We start from the raw sequence: 19,790 nt of genomic DNA, 5'->3' as shown, positions 1-19,790 counted from the left end.
GATAGATAAAACTACTGCTGCAACAAAGAGCGTTTCTCAATCCAATATATCTATCTTTAACCACCTCAGCCCCCAGTGCTTAAACACCCTGAAAGACCAGGCCACTTTTTACACTTCTGACCTACACTACTTTCACCGTTTATTGCTCGGTCATGCAACTTACCACCCAAATGAATTTTACCTCCTTTTCTTCTCACTAATAGAGCTTTCATTTGGTGGTATTTCATTGCTGCTGACATTTTAACTTTTTTTGTTATTAATTGAAATTTAACGATTTTTTTGCAAAAAAATGACATTTTTCACTTTCAGTTGTAAAATTTTGCAAAAAAAACTACATCCATATATAAATTTTGCTCTAAATTTATTGTTCTACATGTCTTTGATAAAAAAAAATGTTTGGGTAAAAAAAAAATGCTTTGGGTAAAAGTTATAGCGTTTACAAACTATAGTACAAAAATGTGAATTTCCGCTTTTTGAAGCAGCTCTGACTTTCTGAGCACCTGTCATGTTTCCTGAGGTTCTACAATGGCCAGACAGTACAAACACCCCACAAATGACCCCATTTCGGAAAGTACACACCCTAAGGTATTCGCTGATGGGCATAGTGAGTTCATAGAACTTTTTATTTTTTGTCACAAGTTAGCGGAAAATGATGATTTTTTTTTTTCTTACAAAGTCTCATATTCCACTAACTTGTGACAAAAAATAAAAACTTCTATGAACTCACTATGCCCATCACGAAATACCTTGGGGTCTCTTCTTTCCAAAATGGGGTCACTTGTGGGGTAGTTATACTGCCCTGGCATTCTAGGGGCCCAAATGTGTGGTAAGGAGTTTGAAATCAAATTCTGTAAAAAATGACGAGTGAAATCCGAAAGGTGCTCTTTGGAATATGGGCCCCTTTGCCCACCTAGGCTGCAAAAAAGTGTCACACATCTGGTATCTCTGTATTCAGGAGAAGTTGAGGAATGTGTTTTGGGGTGTCATTTTACATATACCGATGCTGGGTGAGATAAATATCTTGGTCAAATGCCAACTTTGTATAAAAAAATGGGAAAAGTTGTCTTTTGCCAAGATATTTCTCTCACCCAGCATGGGTATATGTAAAATGACACCCCAAAACACATTCCCCAACTTCTCCTGAGTACGGAGATACCAGATGTGTGACACTTTTTTGCAGCCTAGGTGGGCAAAGGGGCCCATATTCCAAAGAGCACCTTTCGGATTTCACAGGTCATTTTTTACAGAATTTGATTTCAAACTCCTTACCACACATTTGGGCCCCTAGAATGCCAGGGCAGTATAACTACCCCACAAGTGACCCCATTTTGGAAAGAAGACACCCCAAGGTATTCCGTGAGGGGCATGGCAAGTTCCTAGAATTTTTTATTTTTTGTCACAATTAGTGGAAAATGATGATTTTTTTTTTTTCATACAAAGTCTCATATTCCACTAACTTGTGACAAAAAATAAAAACTTCCATGAACTAACTATGCTCATCAGCGAATACCTTGGGGTCTCTTCTTTCCAAAATGGGGTCACTTGTGGGGTAGTTATACTGCCCTGGCATTCTAGGGGCCCAAATGTGTGGTAAGGAGTTTGAAATCAAATTCTGTAAAAATGACCTGTGAAATCCGAAAGGTGCTCTTTGGAATATGGGCCCCTTTGCCCACCTAGGCTGCAAAAAAGTGTCACACATCTGGTATCTCTGTATTCAGGAGAAGTTGAGGAATGTGTTTTGGGGTGTCTTTTTACATATACCCATGCTGGGTGAGATAAATATCTTGGTCAAATGCCAACTTTGTATAAAAAAATGGGAAAAGTTGTCTTTTGCCAAGATATTTCTCTCACCCAGCATGGGTATATGTAAAATGACACCCCAAAACACATTCCCCAACTTCTCCTGAGTACGGAGATACCAGATGTGTGACACTTTTTTGCAGCCTAGGTGGGCAAAGGGGCCCATATTCCAAAGAGCACCTTTCGGATTTCACAGGTCATTTTTTACAGAATTTGATTTCAAACTCCTTACCACACATTTGGGCCCCTAGAATGCCAGGGCAGTATAACTACCCCACAAGTGACCCCATTTTGAAAGAAGAGATCCCAAGGTATTCGCTGATGGGCATAGTGAGTTCATGGAAGTTTTTATTTTTTGTCACAAGTTAGTGGAATATGAGACTTTGTATGAAAAAAAAATAAAAAAAAAATCAGCATTTTCCACTAACTTGTGACAAAAAATAAAAATTTCTAGGAACTCGCCATGCCCCTCACGGAATACCTTGGGGTGTCTTCTTTCCAAAATGGGGTCACTTGTGGGGTAGTTATACTGCCCTGGCATTTTCCAGGGGCCCTAATGTGTGGTAAGTAGGTAAATGACCTGTGAAATCCTAAAGGTGCTCTTTGGAATATGGGCCTCTTTGCCCACCTAGGCTGCAAAAAAGTGTCACACATGTGGTATCGCCGTATTCAGGAGAAGTTGGGGAATGTGTTTTGGGGTGTCATTTTACATATACCCATGCTGGGTGAGAGAAATATTTTGGCAAAAGACAACTTTTCCCATTTTTTTTATACAAAGTTGGCATTTGACCAAGATATTTCTCTCACCCAGCATGGGTATATGTAAAATGACACCCCAAAACACATTCCTCAACTTCTCCTGAGTACGGCGATACCAGATGTGTGACACTTTTTTGCAGCCTAGATGCGCAAAGGTGCCCAAAGTCCTTTTAGGAGGGCATTTTTAGACATTTGGATACCAGACTTCTTCTCACGCTTTGGGGCCCCTAGAATGCCAGGGCAGTATAAATACCCCACATGTGACCCCATTTTGGAAAGAAGACACCCCAAGGTATTCAATGAGGGGCATGGCGAGTTCATAGAAAAAAAATTTTTTGGGCACAAATTAGCTTAAATTTATATTTTTAATTTTTTTCTCACAAAGTCTCCCGTTCCGCTAACTTGGGACAAAAATTTCAATCTTTCATGGACTCAATATGCCCCTCACGGAATACCTGGGGGTGTCTTCTTTCCGAAATGGGGTCACATGTGGGGTATTTATACTGCCCTGGCATTCTAGGGGCCCTAAAGCGTGAGAAAGAAGTCTGGAATATAAATGTCTAAAAAATTTACGCATTTGGATTCCGTGAGGGGTATGGTGAGTTCATGTGAGATTTTATTTTTTGACACAAGTTAGTGGAATATGAGACTTTGTAAGAAAAAAAAAAATAATTCCGCTAACTTGGGCCAAAAAAATGTCTGAATGGAGCCTTACAGGGGGGTGATCAATGACAGGGGGGGTGATCAATGACAGGGGGGGTGATCAATGACAGGGGGGGTGATCAATGACAGGGGGATGATCAATGACAGGGGGGGTGATCAATGACAGGGGGAGGTGATCAATGACAGGGGGGTGATCAATGACAGGGGTGGTGATCAATGACAGGGGGGTGATCAGGGAGTCTATATGGGGTGATCACCACAGTCATTGATCACCCCCCCTGGAAGGCTCCAGGAGACGCCTGTATGTGTTTTGCAGATCCGATCCATCTATCAGTGGATCCGTAAAAATTATGCGGACATCTGAATGGAGCTTTACAGGGGGGTAATCAATGACAGGGGGGTGATCAGGGAGTCTATATGGGGTGATAACCACAGTCATTGATCATGCCCCTGTAAGGCTTCATTCAGACGTCCGGATGCGTTTTGCGGATCCGATCCATCTATCAGTGGATCCGTAAAATCATGCGGACGTCTGAATGGAGCTTTACAGGGGGGTAATCAATGACAGGGGTGTAATCAATGACAGGGGGGTGATCAGGGAGTCTATATGGGGTGATAACCACAGTCATTGATCATGCCCCTGTAAGGCTTCATTCAGACGTCCGGATGCGTTTTGCGGATCCGATCCATCTATCAGTGGATCCGTAAAAATCATGCGGACGTCTGAATGGAGCTTTACAGGGGGGTAATCAATGACAGGGGGGTGATCAGGGAGTCTATATGGGGTGATAACCACAGTCATTGATCATGCCCCTGTAAGGCTTCATTCAGACGTCCGGATGCGTTTTGCGGATCCGATCCATCTATCAGTGCATCCGTAAAAATCATGCGGACATCTGAATGGAGCTTTACAGGGGGGTAATCAATGACAGGGGGGTGATCAGGGAGTCTATATGGGGTGATAACCACAGTCATTGATCATGCCCCTGTAAGGCTTCATTCAGACGTCCGGATGCGTTTTGCGGATCCGATCCATCTATCAGTGGATCCGTAAAAATCATGCGGACGTCTGAATGGAGCTTTACAGGGGGGTAATCAATGACAGGGGTGTAATCAATGACAGGGGGGTGATCAGGGAGTCTATATGGGGTGAAAACCACAGTCATTGATCATGCCCCTGTAAGGTTTCATTCAGACGTCCGGATGCGTTTTGCGGATCCGATCCATTTATCAGTGCATCCGTAAAAATCATGCGGACATCTGAATGGAGCTTTACAGGGGGGTAATCAATGACAGGGGGGTGATCAGGGAGTCTATATGGGGTGATAACCACAGTCATTGATCATGCCCCTGTAAGGCTTCATTCAGACGTCCGGATGCGTTTTGCGGATCCGATCCATCTATCAGTGGATCCGTAAAAATCATGCGGACGTCTTATGGAGCTTTACAGGGGGTTGATCAATGACAGGGGGGTAATCAATGACAGGGGGGTGATCAGGGAGTCTATATGGGGTGATCAGGGGTGATCAGTGGCTAATAAGGGGTTAATAAGTGACGGGGGGGGGGTGTAGTGTAGTGTAGTGGTGCTTGGTGGGACTTTACTGAGCTACCTGTGTCCTCTGGTGGTCGATCCAACAAAGGGGACCACCAGAGGACCAGGTAGCAGGTATATTAGACGCTGTTATCAAAACAGCGTCTAATATACCTGTTAGGGGTTAAAAAAAACACATCTCCAGCCTGCCAGCGAACGATCGCCGCTGGCAGGCTGGAGATCCACTCTCTTAGCTTCCGTTCCTGTGTGCGCGCGTTCACAGGAAGTCTCGCGAGATGACGCATATATGCGTGACTGTGCGCAGGGCTGCCACCTCCGGAACGCGATCCTGCGTTAGGCGGTCCGGAGGTGGTTAAATAGGTTCCCTTTTACATTAAGGAGAGCTCCTGATGCACCAAGGGGAGAACCAATTCTGCGAAATACATGATTGTGCATGGCAAGCTACACAATTCTACTATGGATTTCTTGGAAAGATATGCAAATTAGCTTCCATAAGCCTATAGCAGAAGATGTTAATTTGCATATCATCATTCTAGAAACCAAAAATAATGGATTGTTGCCTACATTAGTAATAACAAGTATGTTTTGAGTGAAAGCGAGAGCATATGAGACAGATAAAACTACTGCTGCAACAAAGAGAGTTTCTCAATCCAATATATCTATCTTTAAATGGGATACCCTTTTACATTAAGGAGAGCTCCTGATGCACCAAGGGGAGCCCCAATTCTGCGAAATACATGCTTGTGCATGGCAAGCTACACAATGCTACTATAGATTTCTGGGAAAGATATGCAAATTAACATCTTCTGCCATAGGCTTATGGCAGAAGATGTTAATTTGCATATCATCATTCTAGAAACCAAAAATAATGGATTGTTGCCTACATTAGTAATAACAAGTATGTTTTGAGTGAATTTTTTTTTTTCCTCAGTAATTAGACATAATCATACTCAATCAGTCCACTCCAACGTGGCTCAACACATAATATGTCTATTTTACATCATTGGACCCCTACTAAACAAAAATTAAAAATAAAACTCAACAAAAAATCAGGATCTATTCACATATTGGCTCTATTGAGATGTTTTCCAGATTTTTTCAGCTTCATTTTCACCGATCCTCTTTTTATCCAAAAAATATATTGTAAAAATCCTAGATAAAAACACTTTAGAACATTTCCTTGGTGTTTAAAACGACTTTTTTAAAAATCACTAAATTTCTAACATCCCACAAAACCTCTTTAAGAACTGAGAATAAAAGCCAACACACACGTAAGTTTGATAAATCTTAAGATCCTGTCCAATAAAAACTTTCTCATAACTAAAAATCTTCCATCCTGTCAGTGCAATAAAAAAGACTTTTAAAATATTAAAAACTTTTTTCGCATAGCAGCACTCCCAAAACAAATGGCAAAGGTCTTCACTTTCTCTACAGTCTTCCCTTGGACATCTCTCCGCCACTCTTATGCCCCTAGAGTTCATAAACATTCTGGTCGGAAGACATCCGTGAAAACTAAGCCATACCACATCTTTCTGTTTGTTTGAGAGACCTAAAACATTAAAAAGCTTCCATATTTTTGCAGACTGTGCAGAATTACAGAACGGTACATCATACAACACTTCTTTCTTCCTTCCAGCTTTTATAATCTCATTTTTATCAGGTTTACTTATAGAGCCCAATTCGTACTGATCATAAAAAGATCGGAAGTACCACATCAAATTTCGGGATGACAAAAGCAGTGGGTTTACTCAGTTCTCTTTCACACCAGCCCATTTAGTAAACAACCATCCTGCTAAATATCTGCACATATCTGCCGTCCTACCATTGCACTTTAAAATTTAAAAATAAGTAAAAATAATTCCTTTGGATAAAAAAGTCTATATTTGGCAAGTCGTACCCACCCAAATCAGTTTTGGTCATAACAGCAGCTCTTCTCCTTTTCTCTATTTTAGACCCCCAAAAAAACACAAAAAGACTACTTACCATCCTCTTCATCCACAACTTCCCGGGTGGTAAAATAATACAAGTATATAAAAGCAAAGGTAAAATCACAGTTTTTGTTATTAAAACTTTCCCTTTCAGAGATAGCTGCCTAAGTCTCAAAAGTTCAGTATTTTCTCCACCTTTTCTTTCAATCTTGCAAAACTCTTCTCATTTTTACTTTTCTTCTCAAATATAATTCCTAATATCTCTGCCTCCTCTTTAATAGGGATCCCCTCCACCTTCACCTCCACTTGCTTACCATAGTTCTCATTCCGGTCACACTACAAAAGATCTTCATATGCAAATTCACCCGGTTAAGGTCCGCTTGATTTTGGCAAGAAAAAACAGCATCATCCATATATCCAAAGGATTTGATCTTCTTCCCAGAACTCCCAGGTATGAAAATTCCTTGAATGCATTTATCTTTTTGAATTGATTTTAAAAGTGGTTCCATGGCGCAAATAAAAAGGATCGGGGAGAGAGGGCAGCCCTGCCTAACTCCGGACCTTACCTCAATTGCTGAGCCCACCCTTCCATTAATTAAAATATGACTAAAAACATTAAAATACATGCCTCTAATCAAATCTAAAATTTTCTTGGGACCCCCATCCTCTCCAATGTAAAAAATAAAACTTATGTGATATTTTATCGTAGGCCTTCTCAAAGTCCGTAGTTTCAATAAATAAAGGGATGTTATTAAGATCAGCATAAAAAATCATATCTCTCAATAAAATTAAATTATCTGAAATCCTCCTACCTGGAACAGCACATACTTGATATTCATCCACCATATATTCCACCACTTCACTCAACCTACTTGCCACTACCTTTGCCACAATCCTATAGTCGCAGTTGAGAAGCGTAATTGGTCTCCAATTTTTAATTTCTTTTTCATTACCTTTTTTATAAATTAAAGTAACCATCCCCTCTCTCATGGTATCAGATAAAACCCCGTTATTAAAAATAAAAACGTACTACACGACAAACTTCTTCTCCAATAATATCCCAATACAATAAATAAAATTCCACAGGAAGACCATCACTTCCAGGAGTCTTCCCACTCGCCATCCTTTGCACTGTATTTTTTATTTCATCGTCCTTTAAATCACCGACTAAAAAATCTTTCTCTTCCTTTGGAATATTATCTGAAATCACTTCACAGTATTCTTTTATCTCACTATCAGAAGCTTTACTTTCATTTTTAAAAAGTGCATCATAAAAACCACAAATATGATCAACCATCTATCACCAAAAACTTCACCATCCGGGGTTAAAACTGACTTAAAAACACCCTTTGATTTAAAACTCTTTCTAAAGAAATACCTGAACACTTTTCATCCTCCTCCAAATGTTTTACCTTAGAATTATACACAATATTTCTTCCTCTTGCCACAAACTCCTTTTTCCTTGCCTCTTTTATTTCCTTAATTTCATCATCCACCTCCCAACCACAGCTTTTAAGCTTATAAAGCGCTTCAATTCTGCCAATCAAAGCATTCTCCTTTTCCCTCCTCTCCTGTGCTCTTTTCACACATATATTTTTAAAAAAGGAAGCAAACCTTCCTTTCGCCCAGTCCCACCACTCAAGTATACAATTAAAACACTTCTGTTTGCTGACACATAATAAAAACACTTCTGTAAAACTGTTTTTAATTCCTTTTTCTTTCAACAATCCAACATTTAACTTCCAATAACCTCTACCAAAGTTAATGGACTCAGAAAGACCTATTTCGACAAGAACCATCTTATGGTCAGAAAAACTGGTCATCACATGGTCACACCTGGTCACCTCCGTTCCATCAGACACCAATGCATAATCAATTCTGGACCTGGAACGCCCACTATCAGCAATATATGTAAATTTGTCATCCCCATTGACCATCAGCCCAGCATCCTTAAAATGCAAATCTTGGATCATCTCATTAAGCAAGGTAGAGGTTGCATCAATTTTCACATCTGAATTGCTGTGTCTATCTTGTACACTCCGAATACAATTAAAATCCCCTAAAAGAATAATATGGTCGCGACCAGGCATAAAAAGTTTAGAGTTTTCTAAGAATAAAATACGTTCACGTTTAAAAGCAGGGGCATACACACTAAAAACTTTAAAACGTTGTCCTAAAATCTCCAAACTTAAAAGAACACATCTACCTGGTAACACAACTTTAAACTCCAAAACATTAATTTATTATTCTTCACTAAATCCCAACACCTTCATTTTTATTCTCCGTGCAAGGCGACCAAAAGGATTTGCCCCACTCCCACTCTGACTCATGAGGGCAGACCTTATTGCGCATTCTTGTATACACAAGATATCAGCTTTAACACCTTTTAGAAAATAAAAAACTGCAGTTTTCCTATATTAGATCCAATACTTCTAACATTCAATGTAGCTAAAACCAAACTCATTATTAAGATGTTAAAAATTTTAAAAATCCAAACTATTTAATGAAGATTGGCTATCTACTTTCTTTCAACAACAGGCGATCCAACATCAGAATCCCTGAAAGTAGTATTTCCAATTCCTCATAATCACTACTTACTTTTTGACCAGGAGTTATGGGAGCATCTGAATCACAATCCACTCATCTGGAATTCCATATCTTCACCATCTCCCACAAACATGATCCGGACATTTTTCCTCCTCTCCCTCATCACATTCATCACTGCTAGAAATTTCACCACCTAATGTCCTTTCAAGAGCAGCAACAGTCTCCTGGGATCTCGCCTTCTTCTTTTTTTTCCCAGAAGCCCTCTGCCACTCCCCCTCATTTGAATTTCCCGCCAAAACCACCTCTCCCTCCATGTGGTCACCAAACACAGTCTCCATTTTGTTTTCATTTTCACCACTTCCACTCTCCTTCTCATGAGTACATTTGAGACAATAACGCTTGCACTGTTTTTCACACGCTCAGCATATGTCCCACCACTTGACCGCTGCACCTTATTTTTTTTCTCAACAATTTCTGCACGTGACTGCCTGTTATTAAACAACATACATTTCCGCGCCAAATGATCCCACTTCCACACACATCACAATAACGCTTTTCAGTACAGTCTTTCACCATATGCCCAGTCTGCCCACAATTCCTACACACATCACCTTTTTGCGGACATTCCTCTTGCAAATGGCCATAATTCATGCAGTGTCTACAGTATTTGAGTTGCCCCTTATAAAAACAGAAGCTCTCTCTCCCCCTATAGAAAAAACAGCAGGAACCGCCATATCCTTTTAAAATTTTACAAAAATCTCCTCTTCCCATTAAGGTATCCATGTTTGTTTGTTAATCTTTGGTCAAAGCTCACTCATCACAATACCGCCTAAAAGGCTGCAACAGCCCTCATATCACCAACTTTAGGGTTATACATATGGACCACTAACGTTTGTCTCACATTTGAAAAGAAGGGAATATTTTAACATGTTCCAAAAAAGCCGGCTCTTCTCCTTTACCTGTAGGTACTCCAACTTCTTCAACACCCTCTACGACTTTATCCAGCCCGATGTTCATCCGGAAACCATCTTCTACCTCCACCGCAAAGTGTCCTCGAGACTCTTTAAATAGCGCAGGTTCACCAAAAGCTCGCCCACTAGGTTGCACCGATAGCACCACAGGGCCCCCCACAAGGAGGGACCCCGATAACTCCCTGCCGACCAAGACCAAATGGCGACACCTTTCAATGCTACACTTGATCTTAGCCATATGAGACAGATAAAACTACTGCTGCAACAAAGAGAGTTTCTCAATCCAATATATCTATCTTTAACGGGTACCCTTTTACATTAAGGAGAGCTCCTGATGCACCAAGGGGAGCCCCAATTCTGCGAAATACATGATTGTGCATGGCAAGCTACACAATGCTACTATGGATTTCTGGGAAAGATATGCAAATTAGCTTCCATAAGCCTATGGCAGAAGATGTTAATTTGCCATATCATCATTCTAGAAACCAAAAATAATGGATTGTTGCCTACATTAGTAATAACAAGTATATTTTGAGTGAAAGGAGAGAGCATATGAGACAGAGAAAACTATTGCTGCCACAAAGAGAGCTTCTCAATCCAATATATCTATCTTTAAATGGGTACCCTTTTACATTAAGGAGAGCTCCTGATGCACCAAGGGGAGCCCCAATTCTGCAAAATACATGCTTGTGCATGGCAAGCTACACAATGCTACTATGGATTTCTGGGAAAGATATGCAAATTAGCTTCCATAAGCCTATGCAGAAGATGTTAATTTGCATATCATCATTCTAGAAACCAAAATAATGGATATTGTCTACATTCGTAATAACAAGTATGTTTTGAGTGAGAGTGAGACTAGAGGAGACATATGAGCCAGAGAAAACCTATTGCTGCAACAAAGGAGAGTTACTCAATCCAAATATATCTATCTTTAAACGGGTACCCTTTACATTAAGGAGAGCTCTGATGCACCAAGGGGAGCCCCAATTCTGCGAAATACATGATTGTGCATGGCAAAGCTACACATGCTACCTATGGATTTCTGGGAAAGATATGCAAATTAGCTTCCATAAGCCTATGGCAGAAGATGTTAATTTGCTTATCATCATTCTAGAAACCAAAATAATGGAGTGCTGCCTACATTAGAAATAACAAGTATGTTTGAGAGAGAAAGCGAGAGCGCATATGAGACAGATAAAACTACTGCTACAACAAAGAGAGTTTCTCAATCCAATATATCTATCTTTAAATGGGTCCCCTTTTACATTAAGGAGAGCTCCTGATGCACCAAGGGGAGCCCCAATTCTGCAAAATACATGCTTGTGCAAGGCAAGCTACACAATGCTACTATGGATTTCAGGGAAAGATATGCAAATTAGCTTCCATAAGCCTATGGCAGAAGATGTTAATTTGCATATCAACATTCTAGAAACCAAAAATAATGGATTGTTGATACAATTAGTAAAAACAGTATGTTTTGAGGGAGAGTGAAAACTAGAGGGGGTTTCAACATAACTTTATTTACTAATAAAAGTCATACATCAAATAAAGTCAGTAATAATAATAATAATAACAATAATAATAATCATAAAAACAGTAATAAACATCAATAAATATAGCAGGGGAGTAAAATTAGCATGAGAATAAAAATTATAAAACAATAGTATTCCATATATTTAAACACCATGTAGTATTTGCTTCTTTTGACCCTAGATGTTTTTTATCTCTAAAAAAGTAAATATACATTTCGCTCAATGCAATCTTAATACAATTTTTAACATTAATGTACTCCCGTTTAAAAAGAAGGATGTTCCTGGTTTTCCAAATGGCATTTTTTAAGCAATTAATAATGATCCAACAAATTCTTTGCTGCTTAGGTGTGGGGCACGTAAAAAGACCATAAAAAACATATTCATAGTTAAAATCCTTAAGTCCACAAATCCATTTCAGAAGTGGACCTGCTTTTTTCCAGACCTTCTGCGCGTAGTGACAGTTCCAGAGCATATGTAATATCGTCTCGTCATCCCCACATCTCGCATGTGGGCATCTGGCTGTCGCCACCAGCCCCCTTCTATGTTGGAATTCACGGGTAGGGAGGCACTGGTGTACGACAGCCCAAGCAAGGTCCTTGTGGATATTCGCCAAATACTTCCCGTAGACATTCCTCCACACTTTTTTGGACCTTGCTTGAGAAAAGTTGGCAACCGTCACTACATCGTCATGCTTCCGACATACCTTTGACACTTTTTTCTGGTCCCCCAAAATGTCAGGCTCCAAATCTTGGAGGCGCAGGAGCCTGACCGTCTTCTCTAGCACCGCATAATGTTTTGGGGGACACAGAAGCACAGGGGAACTTAGTGCTAAACGAAACCACCTTTTAAAAATCATGCCAGCAGCATATTTTAAAAAACAGCTAAAAACACCATTGGATTTTATCATTTTAAAACAAAACAAAAAGTACTTTATATAAAAGAAGATAAAAAAATTAGGAACATCCTTCCCTCCATTCTCTTTGGACTTTGTACATAATCTCGCGTTTGAGTTTCTCCATCTTGGATCCCCCATAAAAATTTAAAACAAATGCGGGTTAACTTTTTAATATATAAAATAGAAGAGGGAACACCATGGCTACATATAACATGATAGGATTTAGCACCATTTTATATTAAAATCTTCCCTTCCATTGTTAAATCTCGCAATTGCCACATTAAAATTTTCTTTTCAATTTTCTTTTCCACCAAGTCCCAATTAACGATCCCATTGTTTACCTGATTAAAAACAATACCTAAAACCTTTATATTATCCTGTTGCATATGAATCCCAGGTGTCTCAGAGGAGTCCCAATTCCCTATATAAAAGCAATCACATTTACTTGCGTTAAGTTTAAAGCCTGATGCTTCACAAAAGAAAACAGTATTTCTCAAGGCTCTCCTCATTGTAGGGGACTCTCTACATAAAATCGTTACGTCATCCATATAGCTTAGTACTTTTAAAGGGACTCCTCCGCCCCCCGGAACCTGCACTCCCTTAATCACCTTATCCTTTCTTAACATGGCTAAGAGCGGTTCTATAGCGCAGATAAAAAGTAAAGGGGAAAGGGGACAACCTTGTTTGACGCCAGATAAAAGAGGGACACCATTAGTTAAAAACCCATTAATAGAAATTTGACTAAAACAGGATCTGTATAAAAGTTTAATTCGGCTTATAATAAAATCAGGTATTGCCATTTTTTGTAAAACTAAAAAGAGATATTCGTGAGATATTCTATCGAATGCTTTTTCGAAATCTAATGATAAGATTGCTAAACATTGATTTCTATCCTTTGAGTACCAAATCACATCTCTCAGAACATTAAGAGACTCAGTAATAGATCTTCCGGGTACTCCACAAACTTGATTTGGGTGGATATTTTCCCAATTATGGGTTTAAAAACGGACGGCTATTATTTTTGCCAATATTTATAATCTGTGTTAAAAGCAGTTATAGGCCTCCAATTTTTTAATAAATTTTATCTCCTATTTTAAAATTAAGGAAACTACCCCCTTTCTCCAAGAAGGAGGCAGTTCTCTCACTTAAAAGTTTCTTTATACAATAAAAATAAATCCTCTTTAAGATAAATCCCAGAAAGTTAAATAAAATTCTATCGTAAACCATCTTCTCCAGGAGCTTTCCCGCTAGAAAAAACTTTTAAAAACAAATAAAAGTTCTTCCATGGTAAAATCTCTGATTAAAACTTCCTGGTCTAAATATCAAGCTTAAAATCGAGAGAATAATAACATCTACAAAGGATTATCTATTTCTTTTACTAAAAGATTTTGATACAAATTAAAAGCCGAGTTTAACATATCATTGACTGAGGTTTTCCCTTCAAGATTTAAGATAACGTCACGTCTTTTGTTTAATTTTTTAAAGAAAAAGCGGGAGCATTTTTCATCTTCCTCAAGCTGCTTGACTCGGGAGTTAAAAACTATTTGCTTCCTTTATCGTCGATACATTTTTTAATCTCAGCTTTTAAATTAACAATATCTGACTCCACCTCTATACCAATTTTTTTTAATTTAAAAAGTACGTTTAAACGTTTATTGAGAATATAAAACCATTGTTTTTTCTTTTTTGCCACCTTCCTACCCATTTTTATAAAGAATTGTTTGATTTTAACCTTTGTGCCCTCCCACCAGTGCAGCATAGTTTCATCGGGTGCTCTCTGTTGCTGCCAGCACTGGTAGGTCTGCACAAACTCGGTTCTAATATCAGGGTCTTCTAAAAGAGTTACATTCAACTTCCACAAACCTTTATTCACCTTCTCCTTTTAGCTTCAAATGGACCGATAAAACTTTGTGATCTGAAAAATTTTTGTTAAAAAGTTCACATTTAAAAGGAATAAAAGCATCAGAGGTAAAGATAAAATCGATTCTGGAGTTCACTCTTCCATTGGACCAGGTAGTTCCAGGGTTCGCCGGCAAGAGTGCCCTCCAGCAATCTTTCAAAGTAAAATCTTCAATTAAATTTTTAAGTTGGTAGGAAGTACGGTCTTTCCGATTTTCATCACCCCCTTGTCGCCTTTCATCATCTCGTATACAATTAAAATCGCCTCCTATTAACAAGGGGGTGGACCCTGTACAAAACAATGGTAAAATATTAAAAAGCTCAATTCTTTCATTTTTATCGGGTGGAGCATATACATTTAAAATACGGCATAAGACACCATTAAAACGCAAATGAACTAGCATCGCTCGACCTGGTATAATCTCAGTCTCTGATTGGATTTGGATATTATTCCCTTTACAGAGCAAACCCAACTCCTACAGACCGATTGTCATTCCCACCCGACCAAACAGATGGGCCCGACCTCCAATCTTTTTTTAAGTCTTTGTACTCCATACAGTTTTGGATACCACATTCCTCGCAATAAACACAAATCAAAGTCTATAGAATCAAGGTAAGCAAATAAAGCAGCTCTACGAGTAGAGCTCTTCAATAACCTCACATTAAGTGAGGCAATCTTTATTGGGATTGTAGCCATGGTCTTTTAAAGGGTCATCAGAGTCCACATCAGAAGAACTTGATCCACTATCTTTCTGAGTCAGACACATCAGACTTTGAGATGGATAAGAAAGGATTTCCCAGAGCCAGAGTTGGGGATATGTTGGGATCCAATTCCATCTCTGACTCCTCCTCATCAGGACTGTGGCACTTTGTCTTCTTCTGCGATGCTTTCCTATCTTCGTCTCTGGATCTTTTGAATGAATTGGACAAGTCCATGTCTTCATTACGGCGATCCGCGATCATCTCCAGACACAGCCTCCGCTACTTCCACGGGTTCCGGAACCTTTGTATACCGCCCAGAGGCCCGTGGGGTCTCTTTACCGTCCGAACTCTCGCCCATCGTCCCCGTGGATTCCTCCGCAACCGCTGCAGAGGGGTCAGATCCTCTGACAACCGCGATGGCTAGTGTCGGAGGTCTTCCTGCACAAGCCACCCTCGGGTGGAGCGTCAGGTTCAAGTATTCGAGAAGGTGCACTTCCTTCAACATTATGGACCTTCTTGGCTTTCTCCTGCATGGACGCGCCAGGATCAAGCTCAGGTCTTATTTTGTGCTCGTTTTTTGAGGGTCTCAACCAAGGAGCCTTTCCTGCCGCCAGAAAAGTAGTGCCTCTTCTCTGATTTCCCAGCCTCAGCCATGGCACTGTGAAGCCTCGTAGGGTCAATCGCAGGCCCTGTTCCTTGTTGGCCCCTTCTCCGTCTGACTCACTGCTTGTAGACGAAAGACCGCTAGCATTTGCACCAACCTCTCCTTCAGACCTCACTGAACCGCTCAGCAAGGCTTTGGAGGACCCTGGTCTGTCTCCATCAGCTTGCTCTGGGGCCTTTCCGGTAGCACCCCGAGTCTGCTGCTTAGATTCTGACGGGGTACATCTTTTGTAGACTCATTTCCCCGAGTTCTACGAGTACATTCTTTGTACTTGTGCCAGTTCCTCCGCATAGATGGCACGTAATATCCGAAGTGCACTTAGAGGCCATGTGCCCTTCGCCACCGCAGGTTGTTGCAACGCAACACAATGGCTCTCACAGTGTTTGCTGCGTTTGCACCGAATTTCCGACATTTTCGGCAGAACAGAGGCATCTGTGAGTACAGTAAATAGCCCCTATTCTTCCCTATGGAAAAGGTGGCAGGAGGATGGTTGAGGCCACCTATACCAACTAGGGTCTTGAAGAATTTAACAAAATACTTTCGCTTGCCGTTCCAAAAACCCACGGAGTTTGGACCTCATGCGAGAAGTGCACTTCCCAGGCAGTACTGTTTGAGGAACAGCGTAACGTCTTCCTGAGGTACAAACGGATTGTACATGCAGGCTAGCAAATGGATCGACTCCTCCCCGTAGAGGAGGATAAATGTGGAGGCCGTTAAGGCGCTCATCAGTCCGGTCCACACCAGACAGGGCTGCATGGATATTAATCGCAACTCGACTTCACACAGAACAAAATGGTGTATTCACCCGTAAATTCCTGGTCACGGAGACACAGGATCTCCTCCCGGCGGAGGCCAAAGAAGCCAAACAGAATCTCGTTGGTGATAAACCGTAGCCCCTTTCTGCTGGCGATGTCCTCTCTGACCTCATTCCGGATGGACTGTCTCAGATGGGTCCCCCCATCCGAGAAGCGAAATAAGAAAGGCATTATTCCACCTGAGAAATAAGCCTCCCCCCCAAAGTCAGGAGCAAAAAGATCCCACTCCCGTGGAATCCCAACCCAAGACCAGGGAAAGGAAAGACCCAAGTGTATTCCGCCAATCAAGCGCTCGCAAACGCAATAAATAGACGCCCTCCGGGTCCGAAGACCACAGAAAAACGTGATCGCTTCCTGTTGCCCGGGGACTAAGCCTATCCCCTATAGCAGCAAGGGGGCGCAACACAGGCTATAACCCGTGCCGTCCCCAAGGCCGAGGAATCGGGTACCCAGGCACCTTCTGACCAAGACCCAATGTATCCCTACACCTGATCCTGGCCAAAAGGCCGAGAAGCGATCCTTTGGTAAAGCAATTTTTTTTTTTTTTATCCATCAGTCAATAAAACACTCTTGAACCTCTGGTCATTTCACTATTCAGTGACTCACCATATTCAAGTGATCTCAACATCATCTGGACTTATTTTACTTTTATTAAAAGAATAGAAAATACTTCACAGACTCTTTTAACACAAATGTTTCCATTTTTCAATTTCCACCATTCCTCAGCTTTCCCTTCATCCCATCTTTTCCGATCATGCAAAACCACTAAATAAACCCTAGAAAGAAATAATTTCACCGTATTCTGCTCAGATATTTTGGTTTTCCTAGAAATTAAAAGGTTTCTCACATCCATAACGTTGCTTTTAGTATCGTGAAAATAATCAAATATATTCTGGTTTCCACTCTTCTAGAAAAATCATGTCAATCAATAAGTGTTCGTATCCATAATCAGAATCAAATATAATCTTCAGCCAACCTTTCAAGTGCAACAGAACCTGTTTGTGAACACACAGGACCAAAAAATATGTTCCAGATCCTCACCCCTCCATCAATCCGTCTCTTGGACATACTTCCACAACGTCTATACCTCTTGTTCTCAGGAAGGCTCGTGTAGGCAGACACCCATGTAAAGTCATCCAAGCAATGTCCAGATATCTATTAAGAATTCCTGGGGTCCGAAAAAGTTTCCATATAAACTCTGGACTGTTTAGCATTTTAGGAAAGGCACATCACTTATTACTTCATTATTTCTTAGGCATCCCATTAATGTTTTTTTGTTGATGTTAGTTATACAACTCAGATCATATTTTTTCATAAAAAGATCTCATGGTCACATGAAAGCAGGTAGGATCTGCGACACTGGTTTCCGCAGGTCTTTTCCAATCCATTTCCATTTAACAAACAGCCATCCTGTCAAATATTTTATCATACAAGCTGTTCTACTTTCAGTTTTAACAATTTATAAATCAAAAGAAAGTAATGCATGTTCAAAAAGAAATCAATATTTGGAAACTCATATCCCCCAAAAGTTCTCCTCTTCATTACAGTCTCTCTTCTGGACCTCTCCATTTTAGAGCTCCAGAAGAAGACAAATAGTTTCCTAGTTATTCTTCTCAACCATAATTTCCCAGGTGGGAAGATCACAGCTGTGTACAAAAGTAATGGCAATATAATAGCTTTAATTATTAATATCTTGCCTTTCAGAGATAGATCCCGTAATTTCCAGAATGCTAGTTTCATATCGATTTTAGCTTCTAATTTATCAAAACTCTGTTTTCCTTTGAGATTGTTCTCGAAAACTACCCCTAGCACTTCAATATCCTCTTTTTGCGGTACTTCTCTCACATTGATTTCCACCTTCCTCCCAAAGTTACATATTTGACACTTATTCCAGTTGACTCGCATTCCAGCTACAGCACAAAAGATTTTCAAATGCAGATTGCACGATTTAGATCCGCCTGTGATCCACACACAAAGACCACATCGTCCATATATGCTAAAGATTTAACATTCTGCCCATCCCCACCAGGAATATGGAAACCAAATACATGTTTGTCTTTTTGCAAGGTCATCAATAATCCTTCCATTACACAAATAAAGAGGATAGGTGAAAGCGGACATCCCTGCCTCACTCCTGATTTAACTTGAATATTTGAACCAACATGACCGTTTACCAGGATCCTACTACCCACCTCCTTATATAGACCCTGTATGACTGTAAGTAATTCTGTGGCACTCCCATCTTTGTCAAAGTAGTAAACATAAAACGGTGAGAAACTTTGTCAAAGGCTTTCTCTAAATCAATACCTTCCAAAATCAAAGGGAATTGAGCATTATTCGCATGAAAAATCATATCTCTCAAGAGCAATAAATTATCAGATATCTTTCTTCCCGGGATAGCACAAGTTTGATGTACGCCAATCATAAACTTAATTACATGACTAAGTCTGCTAGCCACAATTTTTGCTAAGACCTTATAGTCACTAGTTAATAGGGTAATAGGTCTCCAGTTTTTAACTTCTCTCCTATCCACCTTTCTTATAGATCAAAGTGACTACCCCTAGCTTCATCGACTCAGACAACGAACCGGAGTTAAAGGCATATTTGATGACACCCACCATCTGCTCTTTAATGAAAGACCAACAAGAAATATAAAATTCACGGGAAGCCCGTCAATACCCGGAGTTTAGGTACCTTTTGCCATAGCACTTATCACCTTTTTAACTTCATCCTCAGTGATTTCCTCCTCCAAAAAATCCAACTCACCTCTTGGGAATTATTTTCCAAACCTTACAATATTCTTCAATTTCTTATCTGATGCTGCATTATCCTGACCAAATAAAGATTCATAGCACTTACTAATTTCATTAATCATTTTATCTCCAGTTACCTCACCACCCACAGACAGCACAGAATCAAAAAAGCCTTTTGTCTTAAAAACACTTTTTGAAGAAATATCCAGTGCACTGTTCATGCTCTTCCAAATGTTTAACTTTTGCCTGTAACACAATCCTTTTCCCTCATTCCATCAGCCCTTTTCTTATTTCCTCTTTCACTTTA

This window comes from Bufo bufo, chromosome 5, assembly GCF_905171765.1.
Source record: "Bufo bufo chromosome 5, aBufBuf1.1, whole genome shotgun sequence".
Classification (NCBI taxonomy): domain Eukaryota; kingdom Metazoa; phylum Chordata; class Amphibia; order Anura; family Bufonidae; genus Bufo; species Bufo bufo.
The sequence above is the reverse complement of the archived record's forward strand: the minus strand, read 5'-3'. Positions refer to the sequence as shown.